The 26,758-nt window shown below is 40.4% G+C and overlaps 1 long non-coding RNA gene across 1 annotated transcript in view; it reads left to right on the top strand.

Moving 5' to 3' along the window:
* The first annotated feature begins 2,437 nt into the window (after nt 1-2,437).
* Nucleotides 2,438-26,758, top strand: part of LOC149459351 (uncharacterized) — a 136,341-nt gene continuing 112,020 nt past the window's right edge. Inside the window, exon 1 of the long non-coding RNA XR_016313285.1 lies at nt 2,438-2,503. This is a non-coding gene — a long non-coding RNA (uncharacterized LOC149459351). The remainder of the gene's footprint in view (nt 2,504-26,758) is intronic.

The raw sequence follows: 26,758 nt of genomic DNA, 5'->3' as shown, positions 1-26,758 counted from the left end.
AAGTGGACTTTCAAGAACAATACCCCTGTACTTTTGTGTTATGTACTCCTTACCCATGGACTTTACCTTTACATTACTTATTATTGACCCCTGTGTTCTGTGCATTACTTACTAAAAACCTCTCTACTCTGTGTGTTACCTACTCCTAACCCTTGAAGTCTTTGCATTGATTACTCCTGACCCTTAAGCTGTATGCATTACACAGTCCCAACCCCTGCTCTCTTTGTGTTATGCACTCCTGACACCTGCACTCTGTGTGGTATGTGCGTCTTACCCATTTAAGACCCTCCCACTCATAATTAGGCCAATCCCACAATTTGTCAAGAGTGCACCATGCGGGCCACATGTCGTTTTTCAAAAGGCTGTAGCCCATTGTTTGAGGGTGTGTTAAAAATTTGGGTGAGATTTTTTAGGTCTGTTTACAAATTGTGGTATAGTTTCTGTGGGTGTGGTAAAATGTCGGCATGGTCAGTAGGGTGTCCCTAGACTTCATTTTGAACATATGTTACCTTTGCTCTACTGGATATTTTATTTTTCAAGGAGCATTTTGAGCTCTTAAGCATATCAAAATCTAGATATTTTCCAAAACAAGGAGAGCTTTTTTAATGTTTGGGGTCATGATCTTTCGACTCTTATGGCCACTAAGGTGGGAATATAACTTTAGTTCCAGTGGACATTTCATAGTAAATATATACTGCACACAACATAGGCTACAATCTGCTAACATTCAGAGATACTGGTATGTTAGTGACACCATCATGTAAGAGAGACTATGCTAGACACAATGCTTGGAACTGCCCAGACTTTGCAAGCACCTTGACCCGTCTGACATTCTAGTTTCAGACATGAATTTGGAAAACACTGTTCAGTAACCTTGTCACAAACAATACCCAGCAATGAACATTGATTTTAATAAACACTGTTGTACTGGGTAATTCAAGTAGTTGATATCAATAATGGAATGTTAGTTACTACAGGTAACAATGAATAGGAAATTAAAACAGATCATAATGAACCACTGGGTGAAGCAGTATGGATTATAGTAGTGCTTTCTAAGGGTGTAGCATAGCTGTGAAAGGGATGCCTGCCACCAATGCAGCCAAGCTTTCCACAGCCACCAGTGCAGTATTTGGAAGGAAGTTAGTAGTTCTCTATGGGTAGAGCAGAGACACTCCTAGGTGGGGCCCTTTAACACTTGAAATATAGGCGCTGATGATTGAGTCAGATCTGCATACATTGAGGGCATGATAGCAAGATTTCCTTAATTGAGATGGGGGATAAAGATAGCTGCTAGTTGTGTCCATGTATGAAAAAAAAAACAGAATAAAGGATGGGCAAACTGCCCTCTCCTCAATCCCAATTGGAGATGGGACTCCAAAGCAAGAAGGTTGATTGAACAGGCTTTGGATCAGCAGTAAGTGGCGAGTGCACAGCAGATTGTGGTTGCATTGGTGGGAAGCTGCAGGTGGCAATCAGTGCTGATGTCTCTATATCTCTGGCCACTAAGGACAGCTGTGTAACTGGGTGTCTGGCAATGAGATGCGTAGTGTCACTGAACTACTGGTGCAGACCAATCTGTGTACTGCTGCTTGTGTGAAACGGGATCCTTGTATCTCAGTTTAGCTGCGAGTAGGATAGCAGCTACTGACTGACCTCTCACCAGCTGGCACCACGGTAAGCCACAGTATAGCTTGAAATTTATTGAACTACCTTACTTGCTAACCTCCCACGTTTATGTTTGGGAGGTCTTCTCAACCTCAAAAATCCTGAATGCTGATGAAAGGGAAGAACACCATATAAATGTTTATTGCCTATATGTTACTTCAAATTTCTCTGTCAGCAAGGATCTTCCTTGCTGTTTATTTTGGTACTTGGCCATGTGCACATAAAACAACAGTGTGTAATCTGGACTTTTGTGAGGCCTATTTGGTTCTTTCTCAACTTATATATGCTTATACAGACTATTTTCATGTGTAACCTGTGCATTTCTTACTTGGAAAACAATATCCGTATCTTTTTTATTTTAAAAAATATTTAAAAATAAAGATTATACAGAAAAAAGCCTGGGGGACTTGGGGTAGCCATGGGGACAGATACCAATGCAAAAAAAGAAAAAAACATCATCATTTTGTGGTGAGAGGGTACTCTTTTTAAAACACCAATCCTATAAATTACATATTTGGGAGATGCCTTTAGGCTGCATGCAATGTTAAAGTAGAAGTTTACCCAAAACCTAACTAACTCTAAACCTATTTGCAGCCACATTCCAAAACTAATCTATCTAGTCCTGTAAAGAAGAAATCGCTATACATACCTTTTATAAAGCCAATCTGGTCCGGTCTCCAGCGGCAGATGCTGTGTGCAGGAGAGAATGCTAATGGCTGTGAAATGTCTGGGAAGTGGCATCACCCATAGACTTATTATGGGACTTCAGTTGTCGGCTGCCTCCCCTGCACACATCTACACACTGAAGCTGCAGCTGACAACTCTGCGTGCAGAACAGGTATGTATAACAATTTCTTCTGTACAGGGCTAGATAGATTAGTTTTAGAATGTGGCTGTGAGTAGTTTTAGAGTTAGTTAGGTTTTGGGTGAACTTCTGCTTTAAGGAACAGTCTCACAGACAGCATTAGAGGCCTGTATTCTGGGATCACATATTTTAGATATGTAATTTTTTTTTAGTTTTTTTATTCAGCTTGGCTAAAATACAGCAGCAGCACATCAATCTGATTTTTTGCTCAGCAGTAATAGGCCTAAATTGAATGGTGAAAGTAGCAGCCAAAATAGATCTAAAGGATTTGGGAAAGTTACCTCTTAGAAAAGCTAAAGGTCTGGAATTTGTACAAAGTGTCCAGTGACACATTTTATTAGTATAGTGTGTTGTGAGCTTTTTTTCACATATTACCACACTGCATTTGGCTTAAATTTGTAATAAAATGTCAAAACAGAGTACACAAAAACACTCCAAAACAACAACCCCATGTTCCCTGAATGCCTGTCTATCCCCATATCGCATCTATTTCCCAAAAATTCGAAATACAGTACTTTAGTAATGTGTTGGAAGAAACTAGCTAGCATCAGGACAGTATGCAATAATTTGAAAAGGCACCAAATGGAAAGGGACAAGGCAGTTTTTATCTTGCAATAAAACTTAGAGTGTATGATCTGAAAGACAGTAGGCATAAATATTGTTCAGTCGCTGGACAAGTGGTTTGGTTAAGCTACAACATAGGAAGGGGAGATGAGGCATATTTTGTCTTGAATAATTAATGAGTGCATTTTTTAAAGGCAATATTCAGAAACATTGTACAGTGTCTTTACATACATTAATTGCCATTGTGAGCTGCAAAACACAGCTACACTATACTATTACTATTAAATTATTATTATTAAATCATAATACTACTCCTGAGTCATTATATAGCTCTAAAGCACTAAGGGGTCCTGAAAGATTTTTTTGATGTGATGCCACACTGTTTTTTTTTTATTATTGAAACAAGTTGTTTAAACTGTTGTTTTGGGTAGTGTGTAAACCATAGTGAGGATACATGACAATTAATTTTTCCAACTACAAATTACAAGTTTGCAGGTGGAGTGATTCAGGTCAGACATATCATGTTTGTATGTTTTATAATTATTTCTAGCTGTTGTGCATGCTGACATACAGCATATTCTGTAAATTTTTTCTTTAAAGTTGCTGAGTAGATTCATATTTCATAAGACTGCTTTAGAGAATTGATTCACTTTATGGGATGCATTATAAAAATAGTCCTTCTGCCATCAGTCATGGAAATAATCAGAGAATGTTTTATTATTGTAGGGATAACAGGTAAAGCATCACAATAGGCTGTGTGGTGCTAAAGGCACCACTAGATATTGTAAGGCTAACTGGGGCATAGTCTGAGATTGCTTTAGGGTGCATGTCGGCGTGTTGCCTGTCAAAGATTCATCAGTAGAGGTCTAGTAACCAAACTCATATCCAGCTGGACAGTGTGCTGTGAGCTGATGAAACATTTAAAAAACCATGTTCAAACAGATTCAGATGTCTCCAGGCATCTGCAAGGTTTGAAGCATGAGTTTAAAATACACTCCTGGCTAAGATAGTCAAACCGACTATCTGGGTTAAGGTGAAAGTGATTCAGAAGCTGCAATAGGTAAAGAAAAAAATTTAAAAAATAATATAAATAAATAACATGCATTACACATGTTACATAACACCACACATTCCAAACTGAGAGCATTTATTCTGGATCTATTATTTGTAGTTACCGCTAAACCGATTACCTGTAAGGGCTTTTAAAGTGTCTCCATTTCATGGCACACACAATTTAAAGACTTGATATGCTGAGTATATATTTACTTGATGCAACCTCATCTTTTATATTTAGGAAATAAAGTAGTATACTGTAAACACTAAAATTACTTTTTATAAAAAAATTTCTAAACATTTCCATTTGATAAATGTGCACTAATATCATGTGACATAAAAAATTGCAACTACCACTATGCTTTCAGAATATAATATGTGTGGGGATTTAATTATTTTTCATGCATAGCATGAACATTTTAACGTGTGCAAAAATATTGCAAACTTGTCTCTGACAGCAAAAGGTTTAAAGGATCCTGAATATTGTTGTAGTCCCCCCTCCAACAATAAGATGGGTATTATTTTCACATTGAGTAAGTATCTTGGTCATAGCTTTAAAAAAGGTGGAGCTGACAAAAAGAAATGACAGGCCAGGTTTTTACTAACCAGGATATTGACTTCTGCCCAGGGGCGGACTGACAACTCATGGGGCCCCGGGCAATAGGGGATCATGAGGCCCCTGTGTCCTTGCCCAAACTAAAAAAAGCCTATGAAAGAGGTACCAGGGGCATCTCATGGGGCCCCCTACTGACCCCGGGCCCTCGGGCAGTGCTCGAGTTTCCAAATGGTCAGTCTGCCCCTGCTTCTGCCATGAATCCACAAGCAAAGACACTCAAAGCAGATCTGACCTATGATTTTCATAGGTATTTATATCCAGATTCATGGATGCGGGTCTCTTGAAATAGGGCAATGGCAGCTTGCAATTTTTTAAGCTGATGCAAAATGTTGGTGCTTTAGTTAGGGGACCTTTAATGTGTCATGCCACTTACCTCATGTAATGCCTTGATCACTGATTGTATAAACTTGATGAAAATGACAAGGAATGAAAAAATATTGGCAAGGGAAGGTCTCAGCCAAGTACTTCTTTGAGCATTTAGGAGCCACCCCCTAGGAAATGCTCAATAAGGGCAATGATAAAGGAACACAAATGAAGAGAAACAACTGTGAGAGAAAAAAAAGGGAAACACTATTTGACATGAAGGGGACTAAAAACCCCTTGGATACTATAGGGTAGTGTGGGGCTCCATCCTTTATGATAAAGAGTAGGGGAAAGATAGGATATAAAAAATAATCCCACTCTGAAATCAAATAAAGAAAAAAGTGTGACATCCCTCCAAAAATCCACACCAGACTGGCCAAGAAAGGGAGGAACGACCCCCCTCTCCTTAACCATAACGTACCACATGCCCTCAACATGGAGGATACATTGCAGAGGAGGACCCCCCTCCCCCCTGGCAAAATACCTTGCCCCTATGATGATGAGGAAGAGGGCCTCAGGGCCTATCCCAGTTGTTGAGGTGGTCTGTTGACAGGAGGCTTACTGGGATCTGGAAGCTCCTTTTAGCGATTAGAGTGCACCCAGATACCCCTACTAGTTCACAAAAATATGTAAAGTGAAAATAAGCACACATATAGTGTTTGAGAAGACCTTTAGTTTAAAAAAGGCCCATGGTGTATTTCCATCCCTAATAAAATCATGCAGCAATGCAGATCTATGTCATCATGATGCCAAATGCCATCTGAACAACTGAAAGAATAAAAACCTGGCGACTGCTGAAAAACATCTGATTTTTTCACTTCCCTGAATGGCAGATTCGGTCCCTGCTGTTAAAATGTAAACAAACTGGCAGGGATTTCCAGGTGATAACATAGTCATGTTCATACAGTATTTGGTCAATGACATTACCCAGAAGAACCCCACCCTTTTTTATATTTTAGCTGAGGGAACTGAAGATGTCAATCGCTTGAAGGAAGTGACCTAACCAGATGTGTTAGACTTTGAGACAGGTTTATTAGACAATCTCCAGGGCTCTGGGTTGAATTATCTTATGTACTCACTAATGCTTGCTGCAATTCAAAGTTCCTCCTTACCTTTGATTGTACAAATTTGGGAAAGGAGCCTTAGCAAACCTATAATGCTGTAAAACTGGAGCCAGATCTGGGGTATGGCAGTTAAATATTTGGCACATGTTTTGGCTGTGGAGGCCATCTACAAACGCTTCCTCTGATAGTACTTGGGAATCCTTAAGGACATCTTGCATTATCCCTTCTTATATCAATTTTGGTGAGATCACCCTAAGGTCAAACATGTTTGGAACATGACTGGCCTGTACAGAGTCCTGGCCTCAACCTGATAGAATGCCTTTGGGATGAATTAGAGCGGAGACTGTTAGCCAGGCCTTCTTGTCTGACATCTGTGCCTGCCTGACAAATGAGCTTCTGAAAGAATGGTCAAACATTCCCATAGACACACTCCTAAACCTTGTGGACAGCCTTCCCAGAAGAGTTGAAGCTGTTATAGCTGCAAAGGATGGGACAACTCAATATTGAACTCTACGGACTAAGACTGGGAAACCATTAAAGTTCATGTGCGTGTAAAGGCAGGAGTCCCAATACTTTTGGCAATATAGTATGTGTGTGTGTGTGTGTATATATATATATATATATATATATATATATATATATATATATATAAAATGTGATATGGGGTGATTAGACTCAATGTGGTGAGCATTTTTTAAGTGAGTCTTGGTCTGAATTCCAGTTCCAGGGCATGGCAGCCCACTTTGATTAAATAAAGACTTGCTGTCTTTTTGGTGTCAGGATGCATCCAGAGGAGGTAAAATGCTATGCATTATTAGCATCAGAGAATAGAGAATATTGCCACCAGATATTGCAAGATTTCACTAGTGAGCACCTACTGGAGTATATTTGTATAGCTCATTCCCAGGGCATCTTTTTGTTTAGTGAAGTTCATTATCTATTATAATTAAGCTCTGAACGTGCTAACCTTAATTATGTAGATTTTTCACCTGCCTTTGGAGTGTCTTATGTTGTATCTCTGGTGTTGTTGTTGGAAGATGAAAAACCATACTTGTTGGAAAATTATACAGAATATTTATAGGAGGTTCTGCTGGATTATATCAATTCTGTACATTATCCAGTCCGCCAAGAGCATTACAAGCTAAGTTTTGTTCAACCCCATACTCCCAGGTCTGATCAAACAGCCTCAGTTAACTTACACCAAAGCATTCCAGCTTCTAGATACCAGCTTCTGCAAGTTTTCTTCTATGTTACCCATATCAACCACAGCTGCAACTCACTTCACTCACTTCAGTCATATATCAGTATACTACTTCCTATTCCTGCTCACACTAGGCATGCAGTCTCTCTAATCAATATCCTGAAATCTCTTTCCATAGCTCCACTACCTATGGCAACTCCTCAGACACCAAATCCTGTCTTTGCTATTTTATCTTTTCCAGTGTCCAGATCCAAAAAGAAGAAATTATTTTCTAACCTACACAATTCTGTCACTGTCCACTCTTGCCTCAACAGTTGTTCAGATAGATCTTGTACCAAGTCCAGGGGCCATAAATGCTGCTGCACCAGCCTCTGACCAGTGTGTGTTGCCACCACAAACCAGTCTGCCTCTATGCCTGCTGCACCGGGCAAGACTATCTCCTTGCTATCTGCTTCCGCCCAGGTCTGTTCTAGTGCCACTGGCTCTGGTCCAGCCTGTTCTAGAGCCAGCTGCTCAGGTCCACAATGTTCAAGTTCCAGCTGCTCTGATCCAGCTTGTTCCAGTGCCAGCTCCTCTGATCCTCTGTCTACTGTCCAGCCTGACTCTGCTGATCTGATTTCTGCTGCCCACCCTGATTCTACTGATTCTCTGCTGGCCAGCCTGACTCTACTGATTCTTTGCCTGCTGTCCAGCTAGATTCTGCTACCTCTGTCTGCTGCCCAGCCTGCCGCTGTTGATTCTTTGCCTGCTGCCCAGCCTGACTCCAGTGCTTAGGTTAAACTTCCACCAGCTAATGGGTCCGATACTACCAAGTCTCCATTTTTGTCACATACCTTGGATGGGTTCTCTGTCTGGTCTGCGATTCCTCTGGTAATTGTCTTGTTCGATACCCTTTTTCAACATAGTGCTCTTGTGCCAAAGCCTGGTGGTTTTTCAGACATTTCCTCTGTAAGTAGCTGCATTTTTCACAACAGTCCTAGTAGTAGCGATCTTCTAGGGAGTGATAATATTTATACCTTTCCATGACTTAGATGCAATTACTGCAACTCCAGGTGCATCATGAGACAAGGATTGGGTAACCAGAGCCCTGGAAAGACCTACGTGGCAGTCAGTATGCAGGACCGGTCCTAAAAATCAGGAAAGCTTGCCAGCTGCAATGAAACACCTGTGCTATCAAATATTCCAGTGCTAAGTCTTCTGATTACCATGGTATCTCAGTGTTGGGGTACCTGCAACCTTGAGGGACTTGAAGTGTTGGATTTCATATCTCTCTAATAATCAGATGACTAGACATCCAGCCAGTTCCTAGACTTGCAAGACCCGACGTCTGGTATGTTATTAGACTCCAGATGCAGGGCACCTTGTCAGTTACCAGACTCTGAAAGTAGGGAATCTGGCATGTTTACAGACACTGATGGTGGGAAATCTTCTCTTTTGACCTATTTTTCACTAAGGTCTCTCATCAAATTCTTATGCTGGGGAATGTTAGACTCTGCAATTATCATATGGACTTGTATAGCCAAGGCTTATTAAAGCATCCAGAGGCCACTCCACAGAGGGTGAGAACTATCAGAAGCTATAGCACCTGCTGGTGACACTTTGGTTCCTGGATCTGATGGGTAGAACACAGTAATTAATTCCTACCTGATGTCGACTGCTGAGAGGGTATTTTACCCCTACTCTAGCTTTCCAAAGTATTTCAGTGTTTTGCCCTATGTGTTCTGATCATACTACCCTGACCCTTGCTCCCTTGTACCTGTTTCCCTGATCCCACTGCCTCTACCTGTTCCCCTTATACTGTTGCCCCACTCTGCCCTCCCCTCTTCCTAATCCATCTCACCTGCTGTCCCTTGCACCTTCTGCCTGACCCAGCCTTGCCTGATATTTCCTCCTACTTTGTATATGTTGTATCATAGTTACTTTGTTAGTTACATGTTTTTTTCACTATGTTTCACTTGTCATGTGTGTTTCTTTATTGTTTGTATACTTGGTGTTAGATAATTTTGTCCCTTGCAGTGTTATTAATAAATCATTATAATCTTTACATTTAAAATCTTTATAATTGCACTTGGCTTAGTTCCAGTCTCCTTTGTGCAGCTAAACAGATTGTGTCACACCTGCGTGCAGCACTTGTTATCCTAACACCTGCAGATTCCCTCAAGATGCTTGCCCTAGTATGGCTGATTTGGCCCTGTGAATGAGGCCTTAGATGTCAAAACACTTCGTTTTCCACACCCCAGTTCCCCAAGATAGACAAAAATGTTGCTATCTACAGGACATTCATTAAAGGCTTTACATTTACTTTAAAAGACCAGTACCTATCAGTTCTACACCACTCTGTCCCTATGCACGTTATCAGCAGCACTTTTTTGCCTTCCCTATTACAGCTAAGCACATTGCCACTATGGCTGCTGGGAACCCAAGGGCTGACCTGTCTTACTGGGCATTCTAAGCCATCTAGCATAAGCTCAAAGGCCAGAAAGTGCATTATTGATAGCTTCAAAATCGAACATTAGTTTGTTGGGTGTGCAAACTATAAATGGGCTGCGTTCACCTCAAACCCACATTGATCTTGAACCCTAGTCAGTACTAATAAATGTATAGCACTTTAAATGTGAAGTGGCCAAGAGCAGGGGTATATTTATCACAAGGCAAACAAGGCATTTGCCTAGGGCGGCATTTTTCAGGGGGGGCAGCACTGCCCCTTGGAAGAAGGGACAGAAGAAGGGACACATGCGGCATGGGGACCTGGTGGGTTCCAAGAGAGGCTGTAGGTATCATGACGGTGTATGCACAGCCCGACTCTCGTTCCTGGGGATATCCGGAAATGTGAAGGTGAGTGTTCCTCCCTTGCTATGGGGGATGGTGGCTGGTGTTGGGGGTAGTGGTAGTGGAAGGCTCTCTCTGGTGGGGGGCAGGGGTGTTGTTGGTCAATGTCAGGCTCTCTCTGCTTGATGATTTTTGTGTTGCCTAGGGCAGCACAAAACCTAAATACACCACTGGTCAGGAGTATGTAACATACAGCACATTTTACAGAGTGCAGTGGTCAGGAGTATTGGATGTATAGCACAGGATAAGGAGTGCAGTAGTCAGAGATATGTTTGTGGTATCTGATATTCAAGTGATTGCGAACCTTTTTGAGCCTGAGTGCCTAAACTGCAACACAAAACAATCTTATTTATTTCAAAGTGCCAACACTGCAATTAAACCTGAAAACTGAGGTTTTAGTTTAGTTAAAACAACTCATACAGTTGTCCAAACTAATTAGCATCTTTTGTCTTAAAAGAAAAACACAATAACAGAGCTTTCAATGATACAAACAGTTTTTCATTGAAAAAAAAAAACATCAATTCTACATATGCATGTATTTTTCGATATGGGATACTCTACTTATAATATCATTATATGCCAGACTGAAATTGTATGGGGCAAGCTTTACTCCAGGTCCTTTCCCTGCTTCTACAGGTGTTGGATTAGTAAAGGTCAACCTGTATTAGGATGAGCAAGATAAACAAGAAAGCTAACATTGCTTAACACACTTTAAACAACTCCTAAACTAAGGTCTTGGACTGCAAACACTGCATTAGGTAAAAGTTTTCACTTGGCATGCTTTTGCACAATTAATGTGATTTTTGATGTTGTATGCATGCTGATAATTTGTCAAACCTTGGCTCATACTTCTGTACCAAAATATTATTGTCACATTTACTAACCCCACTCATATATGATATACTGTAAGGCTCCATGCACACTGGGCGTTTTGATAACGCTGGTAACGTTAGCTGTGTAAAGTCACATTAAAAACATGAGGTTTTCAGCTTTTTTTTAGCATTTTTGCATTAGCGTTTAGTGGCATTTTGCTGCATTTTGCGTTTTCCCTCATTTGCACTTTTTAGCGTTTTTTTTTACCAAAAAAAAAACTTTTTTGGTTAAAAAAAGTTTTACTGCATTTTGCTGCATTTTTCAGCGTTAGAACGTTTTTACAGCTAAAAAAACTCCTCTAGAAACCCACTAGTCCTGGGTTTTTTTTCCAGCCAAAAAACATCCCTGCCAAAAAATGTTGATTACAGTCTGTGTGCATGGACACATAGGATAACATGCTGGGCGGTTTACTGGCTGTAGAAAAAAACATTAAAAGTCAAAAACAGCAGCTGTAAAAATGTCCAGTGTGCATGAGGACTTAATGTTCTCAAAATATGGCTATATATACAGTGGGGATCGAAAGTTTGGGCACCCCAGCTAAAAATTTGTATTAATGTGCATAAAGAAGCCAAGGAAAGATAGAAAAATCTCCAAAAGGCATCAAATTACAGATTAGACATTCTTATAATATGTCAACAAAAGTTAGATTTTATTTCCATCATTTACACTTTCAAAATAACAGAAAACTAAAAAATGGCGTCTGCAAAAGTTTGGGCACCCTGCAGAATTTATAGCATACACTGCCCCCTTTGCAAAGCTGAGACCTGCCAGTGTCATGGATTGTTCTCAATCATTGTCTGGGAAAACCAGGTGATGTCAATCTCAAAGGTTTTAAATGCCCAGACTCATCTGACCTTGCCCCACCAATCAGCACCATGGGTTCTTCTAAGCAGTTGTCTAGAAAACTGAAACTGAAAATAGTTGACGCTCACAAAGCTGGAGAAGGCTATAAGAAGATAGCAAAGCGTTTTCAGATGTCAATATCCTCTGTTCGGAATGTAATTAAGAAATGGCAGTCATCAGGAACAGTGGAAGTTAAAGCAAGATCTGGAAGACCAAGAAAAATATCAGACAGAACAGCTCGCAGGATTGTGAGAAAAACAATTCAAAACCCACGTTTGACTGCACGATCCCTCCAGAAAGATCTGGCAGACACTGGAGTTGTGATATACTATTCCACTATAAAGAGATACTTGTACAAATATGGTCTTCGTGGAAGAGTCATCAGATGAAAACCTCTTCTACGTCCTCACCACAAAATTCATTGTTTGAACTTTGCAAATGAACATATAGACAAGCCTGATGCATTTTGGAAACAAGTTCTGTGGACCGATGAGGTTAAAATGGAACTTTTTGGCCGGAATGAGCAAAGGTACGTTTGGAGAAGAAGGGGCACAGAATTTATTGAAAAGAACCTCTGTCCAACTGTTAAGCATGGGGTTGGATCAATCATGCTTTGGGGTTGTGTTGCAGCCAGTGGCACAGGGAACATCTCACGAGTAGAAGGAAAAATGGATTCAATAAAATTTCAGCAAATTTTGGATGGTAACTTGATGCCATCTGTGAAAAATCTGAAGTTAAAGAGAGGATGGCTTCTACAAATGGATAATGATCCTAAACACACCTCGAAATCCACGGGGGATTACATCAAGAGGCGTAAACTGAAGGTTTTGCCATGGCCTTCACAATCTCCTGACCTCAACATAATTGAAAATCTATGGATAGACCTTAAAAGAGCAGTGCGTGACAGACAGCCCAGAAATCTCAAAGAACTGGAAGACTTTTGTAAGGAAAAATGGGCAAAGATACCTCAAACAAGAATTGAAAGACTCTTGGCTGTCTACAAAAAGCATTTACAAGCTGTGATACTTGCCAAAGGGGGCAGTACAAGATATTAACTCTGCAGGGTGCCCAAACTTTTGCAGACGCCATTTTTTTGTTTTCTGTTATTCTGAAAGTGTAAATGATGAAAATAAAATCTAACTTTTGTTGACATATTATAAGAATGTCTAATCTGTAATTTGATGCCTTTTGGAGATTTTTCCATCTTTCCTTGGCTTCTTTATGCACATTAATACAAATTTTTAGCTGGGGTGCCCAAACTTTCGATTCCCACTGTAAGTCTGCAGTTCAGGACAAGCCTCAGGGAAAGGTTGAAGCAGTCTCCAGGCAAAATACAAGACAGAAGGCGCCCGTAAGTGCAGACTGATAAAAAAAAGTATTTATTAAACACATAATTGTAAGAGAACAACTCACATTTATGTACACAGATATAGTCACAGTCCAATGTCCTGTGAAACAACAAGGCACTCTGTGTCTGGGAAAGAGAAATCCTCATGGATACCGCTGTGCCACTGGTGACACCGCTCTGCTGGGTCTGGAAGCCGGCTCTGTGTATAGAAAGATCCAGAAGAGAGGGCTGGAATGCTCTTTGAGTACAGTGTCAGGCGTGATGACATCACTGGATGAGCCACGACTTGTTTTCGAGCATGCACATTGGTGATGGCCAGTCAGTGTGCGCTCCTTTCTGAGGTTCGGCTGCCTGGGGTAGCAATCTGGTGACTTAGCTAGCTTGCCCACAGAGAGGACTCTGCATGCCAGCTGCGGCACCTGTGCCATAGGTTCGCCATCACTGCGATATGCAAGTATTTAGTGTAGTGATCCCTTAAATTGGTGGTCAGAGGAGAAGTTCCCACTTACCTTATTAAAAGGTGCCAACTATCCATTGTAATAAGACTTTGGATAGGAATATTTACCACTAGAACATTTTAGGGTGCCCATAGATATATAACTGTTAATGATAACAAATGCATTTATGTGGGGGTAAAAAAATTGTTCAGAAACTCAGTCTTTTGCCTGTGTTTAAGGTGTGTGTGTGGAGGGGCGGGGGTTGGAATCACATTTATAAGGGTATCAACAAATGATAATTAGAAATTTCAAAGACTTTAAACTTTAAACTTTAAAATTATATAGCTTGTTATATGCAGTTCAGTTGCTACCAACCACCACTACTATGCACTATCAAACTATAACAGTGGCACTTTAGTTTGCTGCTTTACAACACCAACATTACCCAAATTCTTGGGTTGGTATCTTTGATGCACCACTGGTCCAATCTTCATTAGTTCTACTGGCACTGCACATGTTGTGACCACAACCAAAGTGAGAACTATGCCAGAATCCACATTGCATTAGGAAAGATTTATATATATATTTATCCTTCAAAGAGATCCTGTCAAAACTTAAAAAGATCAGGTAAAAGCACTGAAAAGTAAAACATAAAAGTGTGCTACATGTAACCAAAACGTTTATGGAAAGTAAGTGGAATAAATTGGAAGTCCAATTCGCATGTAAAGGAAAAATGACGTAAAATAAGCCCCTCTTTACTGGGATATCAATGTTGTCATTAATGCTTCAAATCTGGTCAAGAAGATGAAGGAAATCCACCATCACCAACACCCAAAAAATTCAGCCTCTTACCAGACCAAATTGACCCCCAGTTAAGGACGTGTCAAAATGTGCAATGCAAATTCCAGACACATACCATGGACCTGGACACTTTTTGACACCAAAAGGATCGAATTGGCCCTCAATGGTAGATGGATAAACACCCGCTGGATAATTCCAAAAGCAAGCTGTAATCGGCCCCTAGATCTGGTGGATGTACGTGAGGTATTTTCTTTTTTCAGGATAAAAATATCTCCTTAGCCTGTGGTAAGTTTCGTAGAAAGCTTTTTCAGTTCCTGGAATGTAGACAGAGGACAGAGGAGCTAGTAGGACCCCGGAAGCAGATTACCAGCTGATCTCATTAGCACACGTATCTTGCACTGATCTCATTAGCATACGTATCCTGCACTGACCTCATTAGCGCAAAAGCACTGAATAATTAAGTATTTTAAATGATCATTTGCAGTGTTTTTCATTCAATAATTAATTATATAATCAGAAGCATTGTGAACTTTTTAGAAAATTAGATTACTCCAGAAAGAGTCAAATTCTCTTCCCCCCTTTCCTTGTATGCCTCTCCTCTTCTGAGACTGTTTGATTACTCTCTGTGCTGGCCCACCATCTCTTAACCACACCTCAGTTCACCTCCACTTTTATGTAGTGCCCAGGGGTTTACTATAGAAAGAGGTATACTATAGAATGTCACTTGGGTGACAGCTTTCAGTCTGCTGGAGCTGCTGACACCACTTTCAAGAGGCATCCAGTCTCAGGGCTTGGGATGTCTACACAAGGGAAGCTTTTACAGGTAAATAACATCCACAATATACCCTAAAACCCATCTGTGGGAAAAGTAAAAATGCTCCCTTGCAGTGGGGCTGCTCCCCTCTTCAATGGTTAAATGCTTGCTTAGGTGTAAGGGTCCCACAAACAGCAAATGTATTTACATGATCCTTCACTGATCATCAGCCAGTGATCTCCTCTTCTCCCCTTTGCAGTGGACTGTCCCTCAGCGTATTCCTCTATGGGTGTTGAATTGGACTTGATGATATCAGAGGACCTGTGACTGCCGGAGCATAGGAGATAGTGGTTACAGGGACCAGCATGTGGTAACAAAGGATCCCCTGGTCCTCTGTATGTAAACAATACAGTTCTCTCCCCCGTCATCTCCTGCACACTGTTTTGCATTGCTCTGCATACTGGACATGTTTAATAGCAAAAAGTCAAAAATATTGTTTTCTTCTCAAAATTGTCGTCTTTTTTTTTATAGTGCAAAAATAAAAAATGCACAGGTGATCAAAAACACCAAAAGAAAGCTCTATTTGTGGGAAATAAAGACGTAAATTTAATTTAGGTGCAGCATTGCATGACCGTGCAATTGCCAGTTAAAGTAACGTAGCACCGTAACGCAAAAAATGGCCTGGTCAGGAAGAGGGGTAATTCCTCTAGAGGGCAAGTGCAACAATCAATTGTCCTCTTTCATATATTGTGTTTTCTTTATGTGCAAAACAACCATACAACTTGCAACATAGCAATTCAAAAGAAATAGTGAATGTTCAGTACTTCACTCCACCACTGTGTACCACCACCACACTGGAGAACTCACCAACCATGACCAGGGGTGGACTGACAACTCATGGGGCCCCCGGGCAATAGGGGATCATGGGGCCCCTGTGCCCTTACCCAAACTCAAAAAAGCCTATGAAAAAGGCATCAGGGGCATCTCATGGGGCCCCCTACTGACCACGGGCCCTCGGGCAGTGCCCGTTTTTCCAAATGGTCAGTCCGCCCCTGCCCATGACCCCCTGTAATAGAGTAGGTTTGTATGCGCTTTGTCCCCCAAGGGGTTAAACATCCAGAACTGCACCACACCTTCCTCACAGTATCATCAAGATTATAAAATCAGAGGAGAAAGACTCCAATAATGTAAAACCTCTAATTTCTCACCTGTTCACTCTCTAATAGTACAGTATTGCTATAATATAGCCTTGATGGTTATCTCAACATCATTTACTGAAGCTGCAGGGCCACTCAGGAAGTTCCACATTGCTTGGAGCTTTGTCTTCCCACAAGCATGTGCCAGCAGCAGATCATGTTCTTTCATCTCTAGGCCAAAAGGACAGACCTTTGCATAGGTGGGCATATTTATAGGAAGTCAGCCATTTTTTTCTCACTCAACTTTATTTGTATCAGTGCTAAACTGACAAAGCTCAATAACGTTTTCTTTTGAGATCAGTGTCCAGATGAGTCGCTATTTGCTGCGTGTTTTAGGAACACTCAAGCTTTCATCACCATAATTGCATGCTAACCGCAATTGGGGTGTCATTAACAATTACTCTTCATTCACAACCCACACAGAAATAGTGAGTTTTCCTGTGCATTTCAGACACATGCTGGAAATGCACATTGCACTTGTGTTGCCATATTGGCAATGCAATCTCGATGCGTGTTTGCAGTGTGTTTCCAAAATGCTTGGTATAACTTGTATTTTCTACGCAGGTAGCCCTGCGCTTGGAAACACAATTGGTAATGACACCCCAATCACGGTTAGCAGATGAAAAAAAAGGGTTAAAAATGCACCAAAATGCGCACAGATAAAACACGCAATGTTTCACAATGGTTTTTGAGCTACTTTGGTGCGTTTGTCGCAAGTAGGGCAGCACATGAGTTAATGAGCTGCCCTATCCCAAGACACATGAAAAAATGCCCTGGGAACGGGAACAAGCATTTCTGCTATACTTAGGTGTGAATGGAATGTGCTTGGGAGAAGAGTTTTTAGGCAGCAAGGATGACTTGGGAAGAGAGGAGAGGATTAAAAAAGAATAAACTGGAATCGCTTCTTAGGAATCACTTCTTATCTAATGCTGATGCAACTTTGAGCAAACAGAGAGGTCTATACTCTCCCAGAGATAAGGGGCAGATTTCTAAAATCTATAGATATTTTAATGAATATTCTCTCCTGGATATGTCAAATGCTATGATCCAATGGGAAGCTGAGTCAGGCAGCACGTTTTCCTCTCAGAACTGGGAGGACATGATTTATTACCTACTCAAGTGCACCCATTTGGTCTCAATTCGGAAGACAGCTATAAAATACACACCAGATGGTACATAACTCCCGCCAAGCTTCATTCCTTCTATCCATCTGTCTCCCTGGGCTGTTTTCGTAGGTGCCCTGACCATGGTACATTTATTCACATTTTAGGAGCTGTAAGCAGCTCCCCCTATGGCAACAGGAAGCTACTAAATCAACCCAAATAGCAGGTTGTAATGTCTCTTTAACTATACAAATTTATTTTCCCCTATACCTGATTTTCCCACCCCTGCAAAAGATTACTGCACATCCTTTTCAGCTCCATTCAGTGGGTGATAGCCTATAATTGGCATTCCTCATCTGCTCCTTGGTCTCAAGTCGTAGCTAGGATGGAAATGATCAAACTCTCTGAAGATATACATCATACTCTATATGGCACAATGTATGTATGTCATAAAAAAATAGGATTATTCAGATATATCGCTGTTCTAACCTTTACAGTATATTGTATGATCAGACACTTTAAACATTTGAAAGACCATTTTGTTATTCCAACTTGTACACCTCTAACCTGTAGTATTGTATCACATGTACTAACTGTCGGGAACATCAATTTAGGGCCCTCTTCCTGCACACAATGACATGCAGTTCAAAGTACTTTGGGAACACTGCGACCCAAATACCTAGATTTGTGAGGCAAAATTCAACTTCTTTATTATTGATCAGGCCTTAACCTCCCTGGCGGTATGATTATTTCAGATTTTTGGTGCTGAAAGCGGTACCATTTTTTTGCATGGAAATATGTATTTTTTTTATTGTAGGCTGTAATTTTTAGGAAAAACTCACTGAAATCTGTCCGAACAAGAGTCTAGTAAACATCCCGGGTATGATAAAATTTGAAACACAAAATCATAAATTATAATTTAATAAATAATCATAAAAATAATATAAAAATAATAAAAAATTTAATTCAATAATATAATCAAACCAAAAACACTGAAATGTGAAATAGAGCGCCAAGTTCGCACATTGCTGAGCTCAGTCGCAAAATCGTTTTCAGTTTCTGATGACGAATTTCCCCCACGAATCATTATCACTCAATTCTGTAAGTGGTTCTGATTTACTATCGCTGTTCTCTAGCTGATCTAAACCCGCTTTTGACCTAAAGGGACACTTTTTGGACGCCATGGACATTTCTCAGTTTCCAGGCAGAAAGAATAGACAAAATGCAGGCAGGGCGCAGGACAAAGCACTAGGGACAATATGTATGTGAAATAGGTTGAAACAGCAATGTTTTACTGTGTAAAATGTAAAAAAAAAAAAATGACATTTTTTAAAATTTTTAAATTTCCCGCCGGCGGCGGCGCCCGTACGTCCCGACGTCACAGGGACAGGACACAGAAGCCGGATGCCGGCATCGGCCGGAGGAGATGGCCGGGGACGCTGCAGGGGACACATCGTGGGAGCGCAGGGTAAGGTAAGTGAAGACAACTTGCCGGAGCAGTGCCGCAGGGTAAGCCCGAGTGTAGCTCGGGGTTACCGCTTTTGGTACTGAAATGTTACCCCGAGCTACACTCGGGAATACCGTCAGGGAGGTTAAGTAATAAATGATAAAACTACATATTATAGGCAGTTTCCATAAAGCACCAATCAGAATACAGTAAAAAGATTTCAGTAAACTAATATATGGCTAATCATAACAGAAATGCAACAGAGTAGTAACTTCTGCAATTTCTCAGGGGAAAAATGTGTGCATAGATAATAGCATTTCAATCCCAAGGGAACATGAGAATGAAATAAACCAGTTAGTAGGCACGAAGCAAAAGTTAGTTAACTGTTAACCCTTTCACTAACCTTTCAGGTGTTCATATACTCTTGTTACGTTTTGTGATTTTGTATCCTGGAATATGCACTATTTTCATCTAGAGCTATATGGCTTTCGTTTTAATATAGATTGTATACTGTATTTGTTCTCTTTTACTGCCATACGGCGATTGTTCTTGCTACTGACCTTCCCAATAAAATTGTTTGAAGACAATAAAAAAACACAGAGGTTTATGGGGTTGATATCGCACTGGGGTTGCGCCAGAGTAGCACAGGAACCTTTTCCAAAATCACACCATGCCGAGTCACATTGGTCAGGATGGGCACTATTGAAAACAGAGGGGTTTATTTACTAAAGCTGGAGAGTGCAAAATCAAGCTCACATCAGCATAGAAACCAATCGGCTTCCAGGTTTTATTGCCAAGTCTTAATTGAACAAGCTGATTAGTTTCTACACAGAGGTGAGCCTAATTTTGCACTTTCCAGCTTTAGTAAATAAACCTCAATGTGATTTCCTTTGTCATGCGATTCTGTGCGAAGCAAGAAGATGCAGTAGTGCAGACTGGGGCTAACCCGATAACTTTAATAATGAAACATTGTGATTGTACTAAAATGTAAAACTTCAATTTAATTCATTGCATTCCTGGGTTCTAAAAAGCTTCTTGTCACTTGATGTTACTCTGCTGATCATCTTTCTTTTTTCTCTCTATCTCTGTGAGAGTTAAACTGGGGACACCCTGTCTACATTTTTATATTGGTGACCAGATAACAGGCAACATAGACCATTCAACAATAGAGGTAACAAGCCATGTCTGTTAACAGATGCCTTAAGTATTTAGGCTGTATTCCTTGCATGGATTTAAATGGTTAATTTTCAGTTAATAAACAGTTAACTTCCTAGAAACTCCAATTTATAGTAGTAGTACAAATGGCTGTACATAATTTGTGCACTTGACTAAAAATTATCCAGCTTTCTATGTACAACAATAAATTTTTTATATTGAAGAATATTCCCTTAATATAACAACAATGATTTCAGACTTTTTTTCAGCACATTCATACAAGTGATCCATTGAAATATCCTGTTAATAGCACTTAAAGCTTTTAGCTAGCTACACAGTGTGATTTGTGATGGGATTAATATTTCCTGTCTGCTAATGACTACACTCACAGGACATGATTTACTAAAGCTGAAAAGGTAGCTTGTCAACCAACAATCCCTAGGGATTCAGTAGGGATACCTTACCCTGATTTACAAAAAATCTGTCAGGATTAGGCTGAATGCGTGTTTAGGCAACAATCCTATTGGCCCTCACTTCCTAATCTCAAGTGTAAGATAATTTACCAACCTATCCTCCCATTAGAACAAAGTACTTTTTATGTTAGCATCCTAAATTAGTAAATACACTATGATCTTATTAAGTCTTGTACATCACAGAGGTTTAACAATGTATTTGTCCCATTAACCTGTGCAGTGTTAAGAGTTTGATCCCAGTGGGATCCCTATAGATGACAAACATGCCCACATCAGGGCTGAGAACTCTTGAGAGAATTACTGAGGCAGAGTGCTGTGAAGATTCAGGAAACTATGTAGAACAACCTGTTGGCCCCTCTCACCAGCCATGCCTTGTATAGAGAAACACAGAGACCAGGGGCGGACTGACCATTTGGAAACTCGGGCACTGCCCGAGGGCCTGGGGTCAGTAGGGGGCCCCATGAGATGCCCCTGGTGCCTTTTTCATAGGCTTTTCTGAGTTTGGCCAAAGACACAGGGGCCCCATGATCCCCTATTGCCCGGGGGCCCCATGAGTTGTCAGTCCGCCCCTGACAGAGACCCAGTGATGATGCAACTGGGTCTAAAATAAGTTACGTAAGGAAAACAGAAAGTTTCTTTTAACATTTTCATTAGCATGGAACAAGTGCAGACAAAATATAAGTTGATTAAACTTCAGCTTTAATCATAACATCAGTAAAGAATATTGTTTTAACCACTTCTGAGGATTTACCCCCCTTCCTGATCAGGCCATTTTTTGCATTACAGGCTCTGCGTTATTTTAAGTGACAATTGCGCAGTCATGCAATGCTGCACCCAAATTAAATTTACCTCCTTTTTCCCACAAATTTAGATTTTTTTTGGTGGTATTTGAATATTTCTGTGTGTTTTTTATTTTTTGCGCTATAAAAAAAAAGGTCAACAATTTTGAGAAAAAAACTATATTTTTTACTTTTTGCTATTAAACATGTCCAGTATAAAAATTAAAAAACCAAATTTCATCATAAATTTATACCAAAATGTATTCTGCTACATATCTTTGCTTAAAAAAATCCCAATACGTGTAAATTAATTGGTTTACATTAAAGTTATAGCATTTACAATTAGCAGTATATATACTGGGATTTTATTTTATGATTTAATTTTACTAGTAATGGCGGTGATCAACAACTTATAGTGGGACTGAGGCGGACATTCTGACACGGGGGGAACTGACTTTGTGTCATTGACATCCCCAGTGACACCAATACAGTGATTAGTGCTAAAAAAAAAAGCACTGACACTGTACTAATGGCACTGGGAAGGAAGGGGTTAACATGAGGGGTGATCAAAGGGTTAACTGTGTGCTGGGAGTGTTTTACTAGGGGGCTGTGTCAGTGTGCTTCACTGTAATCACACTGCTTTAGATGGCTGTGATGTGCCTGAATTGACAGGGAGGAGAACTGTTAGTAAACAAAACAGTTCTCCTGTCCATTGGAAATTGTCGGAAATCATCAGGCGCCAGCAAGTAATCCCTGGCTGGGACCCGGTGATTGACAGCAGCAGCCGCAAGCAAAATCACATATATATACATGTGATTTTGCGCACCCGTGCCACCCTGTAGCAGTATTTCTGCTATAGGGCAGTCAGGAAGCAGTTAAATAGCATCTAAAATAATCAACATTTAAGGTATATGTCCAACCAAAACTTTTAAACCTTGCTTGGTGAAGTTCGTACTGCTATCTGGGGTTCTGTTAGAGAGATTTTCCCTTATTTATTCTTCTGGCGTATTCCCTAGACAGGAAGTTAGGGACTGGGACAAAGACAGCAATAAAAAAAATGAGTAAGGGAAGACTATAATTTCCGTTTTTTTGCTGTTGGGGTGCTTGTTACAATTTTTCCCTTACTTCCTGTCTGGCAAAACTGTTGTTATTTGGAGAATATATGAGGAGAAATATCACTAACAGAGCCCTTAATAACAGTCAAACTCAGAATGAGTTCTAGCACATTGCCACCATGTAAAGATCTACAAAGAACACTTTGGGCTGGATATACACTTTTTAAAATAATTCATTTATATTATTGGCTTTATTAATAAAAAGACCTTGTCACCAACCTAAAAAAAATTGCAAACAGAAGCACAGAAAATGTTAATTAAATGCTTACTTGCAGTATTTTTTCTTTCCATAAAACAATTATATTGACATACAATGTGCCTCCCCTATGGGAAGATTGTCATTCACATGTCGAGTGACAGGGTCTCTTTATTGTACTTTATGATGTTGACCATTTTGCTTTCAAATCAATTTTTCCTGCAAAATGTTCAAATCTGCTACCTGCACTTGGCATACTTATTCTGCAAAATTGCATTTCAAAGTGACCTTTGAATTTGTTTTTTGAAGTTTAATAAATATAGAGAACTTGTTTAAAATAAAGAATTCAACAGCAAAAAGGCATCTGAAATAAAATGGACAACAAGGAGCATTAAATTTAGGAGAAAAATCATTAATAAAGGCAGTGAACATAAAAATTCACCATACATTTGGAATTTGTATTAGCAAGAACAGAACAATTCATGCATGGTGCAGTAGTGCCAGCATCATAGAGAGGCTTTGGCAGGCTATCAGCCCAAAATACACTAAAGCATTCCTGGTTTATTGGTGTGTAATGTATCTAAATGCAGCACTCACACCCAGGCCATTTGATCCCGAAGACTCACAATTAATAAAACCCTTTACCAGAGATCAGATATAATGTAAATGGAATCTTGAATTAACTTCATGGGTACACTTTCTTTCTCTTCTTTTTATTCAGCTTCCTTAACCTGTTGGGGCTGACCGTATGCAAGTTTGCAACGTCTCGTGGCTGGGCCTTGATTCCAAGAGGCCCCATATTTGCATACCTAAAGTAAACACACATTTGTCAAGAGTGCATGTCAAGCGCACTCCCGGCACATTTACCGGCGCCTCGCGGAAATGTTCCGATCGCTACTTGCGATCAGGACCTTTTCCGATCATGTGACCGCTGTGACAGCCAATCACAGTGGTCACATGACCCTAAACGCCACTCCACCTCCCGGTGTCAAAAACCCCTTAAAAGGCCGGGAGGCGCTGGAGCCAAGGGGTTAACAATCACAGTTACTTATAATATACCTTTATGAGAGATTATACTCACACAGTAAAGATGATGGTTTCTATGGTTGAGCTAAGTTCAGCACAAACCAGTGGGAAACTATCACATGAGAGTAGGCTGCCATACCAATCAGCTGTCACCATGGAATTCCCTGCTTTGCAGCCACACATAACAGGCGAGCAGTGATGCTGGTGACATCATTGGCCTAATATGGCCACATGGCAATATTAGAACAATGTCGTTCATTGAATGTGGTCATGTGGCTATATTAGGCCAATTATTTCATCAGCATCCCTTTTATTATGTGTGGCTGCAGGTGGGAAATTCCACATCCACCACTGATTGGGCCAGCATCCTGCTGTCATGTGAGTTTGGCCTGAACTTTAGCTCATCCTTTCTGCCAACCTACAGCTATTGATAAATTTTCTCTCTGATTACTTTATTAATGCTATTAAGAGAGACAGCTGAAAACACCTTAAAGGGCTCCTTACAGTGGAACTAAAGTTTGAAATAAACATTGATGGCAAGTAGTCTTTCATTGCAAAAGAGACTAAAATCGTATCTCAATAAAGCATTTTTAGCACTTTTCTGGAAATAAATAAAAAATGCCTTGTGATAGTTTTGTTAGGAGATCTGACACACATGCCAGACTCAAATACTGTAGTTATTTTTTCCACCACTTTAAAAATCTGTCACCATGGTTACAACAGATTAAAACATAATTACCTCTAGTTTGCAGATAAAAAAACTACGGTTTAGGGGTAATTTAGACCAACTGTTGGCATTCATTGCTAAAGACAGAGTAAGAAATGTTGTGCTGGAAAACTTCCATGACGGACATAATCACCCAGATATGGCAGTGGCCATATTTGGATAATGCCAATTTTTTTCTTTAAAGTGTATCAATAGAAAAACTTTTTTTTCACTTTGGACAGAGTTGGGAAGGACTACTATCAAGTTCTTTTGCTATCTGAGACTCTGTTGAAGAGATGATTTCACTTCCTATCTGATAGAACATTGTCTCCAGAACAGAAAGTGAAGGAAGATCTTTGTAACAGAGTCCCATGTAGATGTAGGACCTGAAAGTTGCTCTAACCTCCATTCTATCCAAAAGAAAAGGGCTTTGGATATTGATACACTTTAACTTGGGGCACTGGGATTTTTGTTAAATGCAGTTTAGTGACTTTGTCTCTTCTTGATATAAGATCTTATTTGGCTTGTTTTTTTTAATACGTTATGCTGTGGTAATTACTGTTTTGCATTTTATTGTGTGTGCTAGTCTGTTATTATTATGGCCAAACATGTTTGATGGTTGATAAATTATATAATTAATAGATAATCACTATATTCTATACAGCATTTGCTTTTTTGTCAAAACAAGCTTGATTAGTAAGTTAGCATACCGTTTAGGAGGAAAACATTATTTTCTCTGGTTTGTCTATGTGCCTTAAGAAAATTAACTTTTTTCTGCAATATACTTTACAGAGTCGAGCAAGTTTTATTATTGCATAATTGACAACACTGGGAGATGTGCTGTGGGTATGTATAAAATATGCAAAAGGAATAACATTCTTTACAGCAGGAGAGTGATCATTTATAAAAGCATGTTCACTCTAAAATAGTTTGCTTGTTAAGCTAGTAATGTGCCTCATACATTGAAGACATATATTTTAACCACTTGAAGACTGGACTGTTTCACTTCCCTTCAGTCCAGGCCATTTTTCTCTTTTCTGCACTGTCACATTTTGAATGACAATTACTCAGTCATACATTGTACCCAAATGAAATTTATATAATTTTTTGAGACAGATAGAGCTTTCTTTTGGTGGTATTTAATTACCACTGGATTTTTTATTATCTGCTTTAAAAAAGAAAAAAGACTACAAATTTAAAACAGGTTAGTTTAAATAATTTTTTTCTGCAAAGTTGTGATTCTAACTAGAGATGAGCGAAGTATTCAAAAATTCGATTCGGCTGATTCGGCGAATTCGAGGAATAAATTTGATTCGATGCGAATATATTCGCTGCGAATTTAACTTATAAAAGGGTGTTTCTAGGCTTCAGAGAGCCTTCATATTAGTGCAGAACACTGTACCTTTAATTTAAATGCCCTTGGAGTCTGCTGGGGAAGAGAAATAATACTGTCAGTCAGTATGACATGCAGATGAGTGCCGTCGATCTTAGAATCACCGCACACTTCACTCATTTGGGCAGTCACGGGGCCAAAATCAGAGTGTGGAGCCACAGTGTGGCGGTGGAGGCAGCAGCAATGGGAGGCCATACAGCACCCTATGACAAAAATGGAACCCACCAGCAGTGTGAGGAGACCTGAAAGTGGCACATGGCAGAGTGTGGCGATGGAGACAGCAGCAATGGGAGGCCGTACAGGGACCCATGAGAGACTCTGGACCTGGCAGCAGCATGAGGAGGCGGTATAGGGGCCCATGGCAGATTAGGGGCCTGGCAGCAGCTATGGGAGGCCCGTAATCTGCCAGCACCCTATGACAAAAAATGGAACACACCAGCAGTGTGAGGAGACCTGAAAGTGGCACATGGCAGAGTGTGGCGATGGAGACAGCAGCAATGGGAGGCCGTACAGGGACCCATGAGAGACTCTGGACCTGGCAGCAGCATGAGGAGGTGGTACGGGGGCCCATTGGCAGATTACGGGCCTGGCAGCAGCAATGGGAGGCCCGTAATCTGCCAGCACCCTATGACAAAATGGAACACACCAGCAGTGTGAGGAGACCTGAAAGTGGCACATGGCAGAGTGTGGCGATGGAGACAGCAGCAATGGGAGGCTGTACAGGGACCCATGAGACACTGTGGACCTGGCAGCAGCATGAAGAGGCGGTACGGGGGCCCATGGCAGATTACAGGCCTGGCAGCAGCAATGGGAGGCCCGTAATCTGCCAGCACCCCATGACAAAAAATGGAACACACCAGCAGTGTGAGGAGACCTGAAAGTGGCACATGGCA

Source organism: Staurois parvus, unplaced genomic scaffold (assembly GCF_062004578.1).
Source record: "Staurois parvus isolate SC_StPar_1 unplaced genomic scaffold, SC_StPar_1.0 ptg000262l, whole genome shotgun sequence".
Taxonomy (NCBI): domain Eukaryota; kingdom Metazoa; phylum Chordata; class Amphibia; order Anura; family Ranidae; genus Staurois; species Staurois parvus.
Note: the sequence above shows the minus strand (reverse complement) of the source record. Positions and strands in the feature narration are given on the sequence as shown.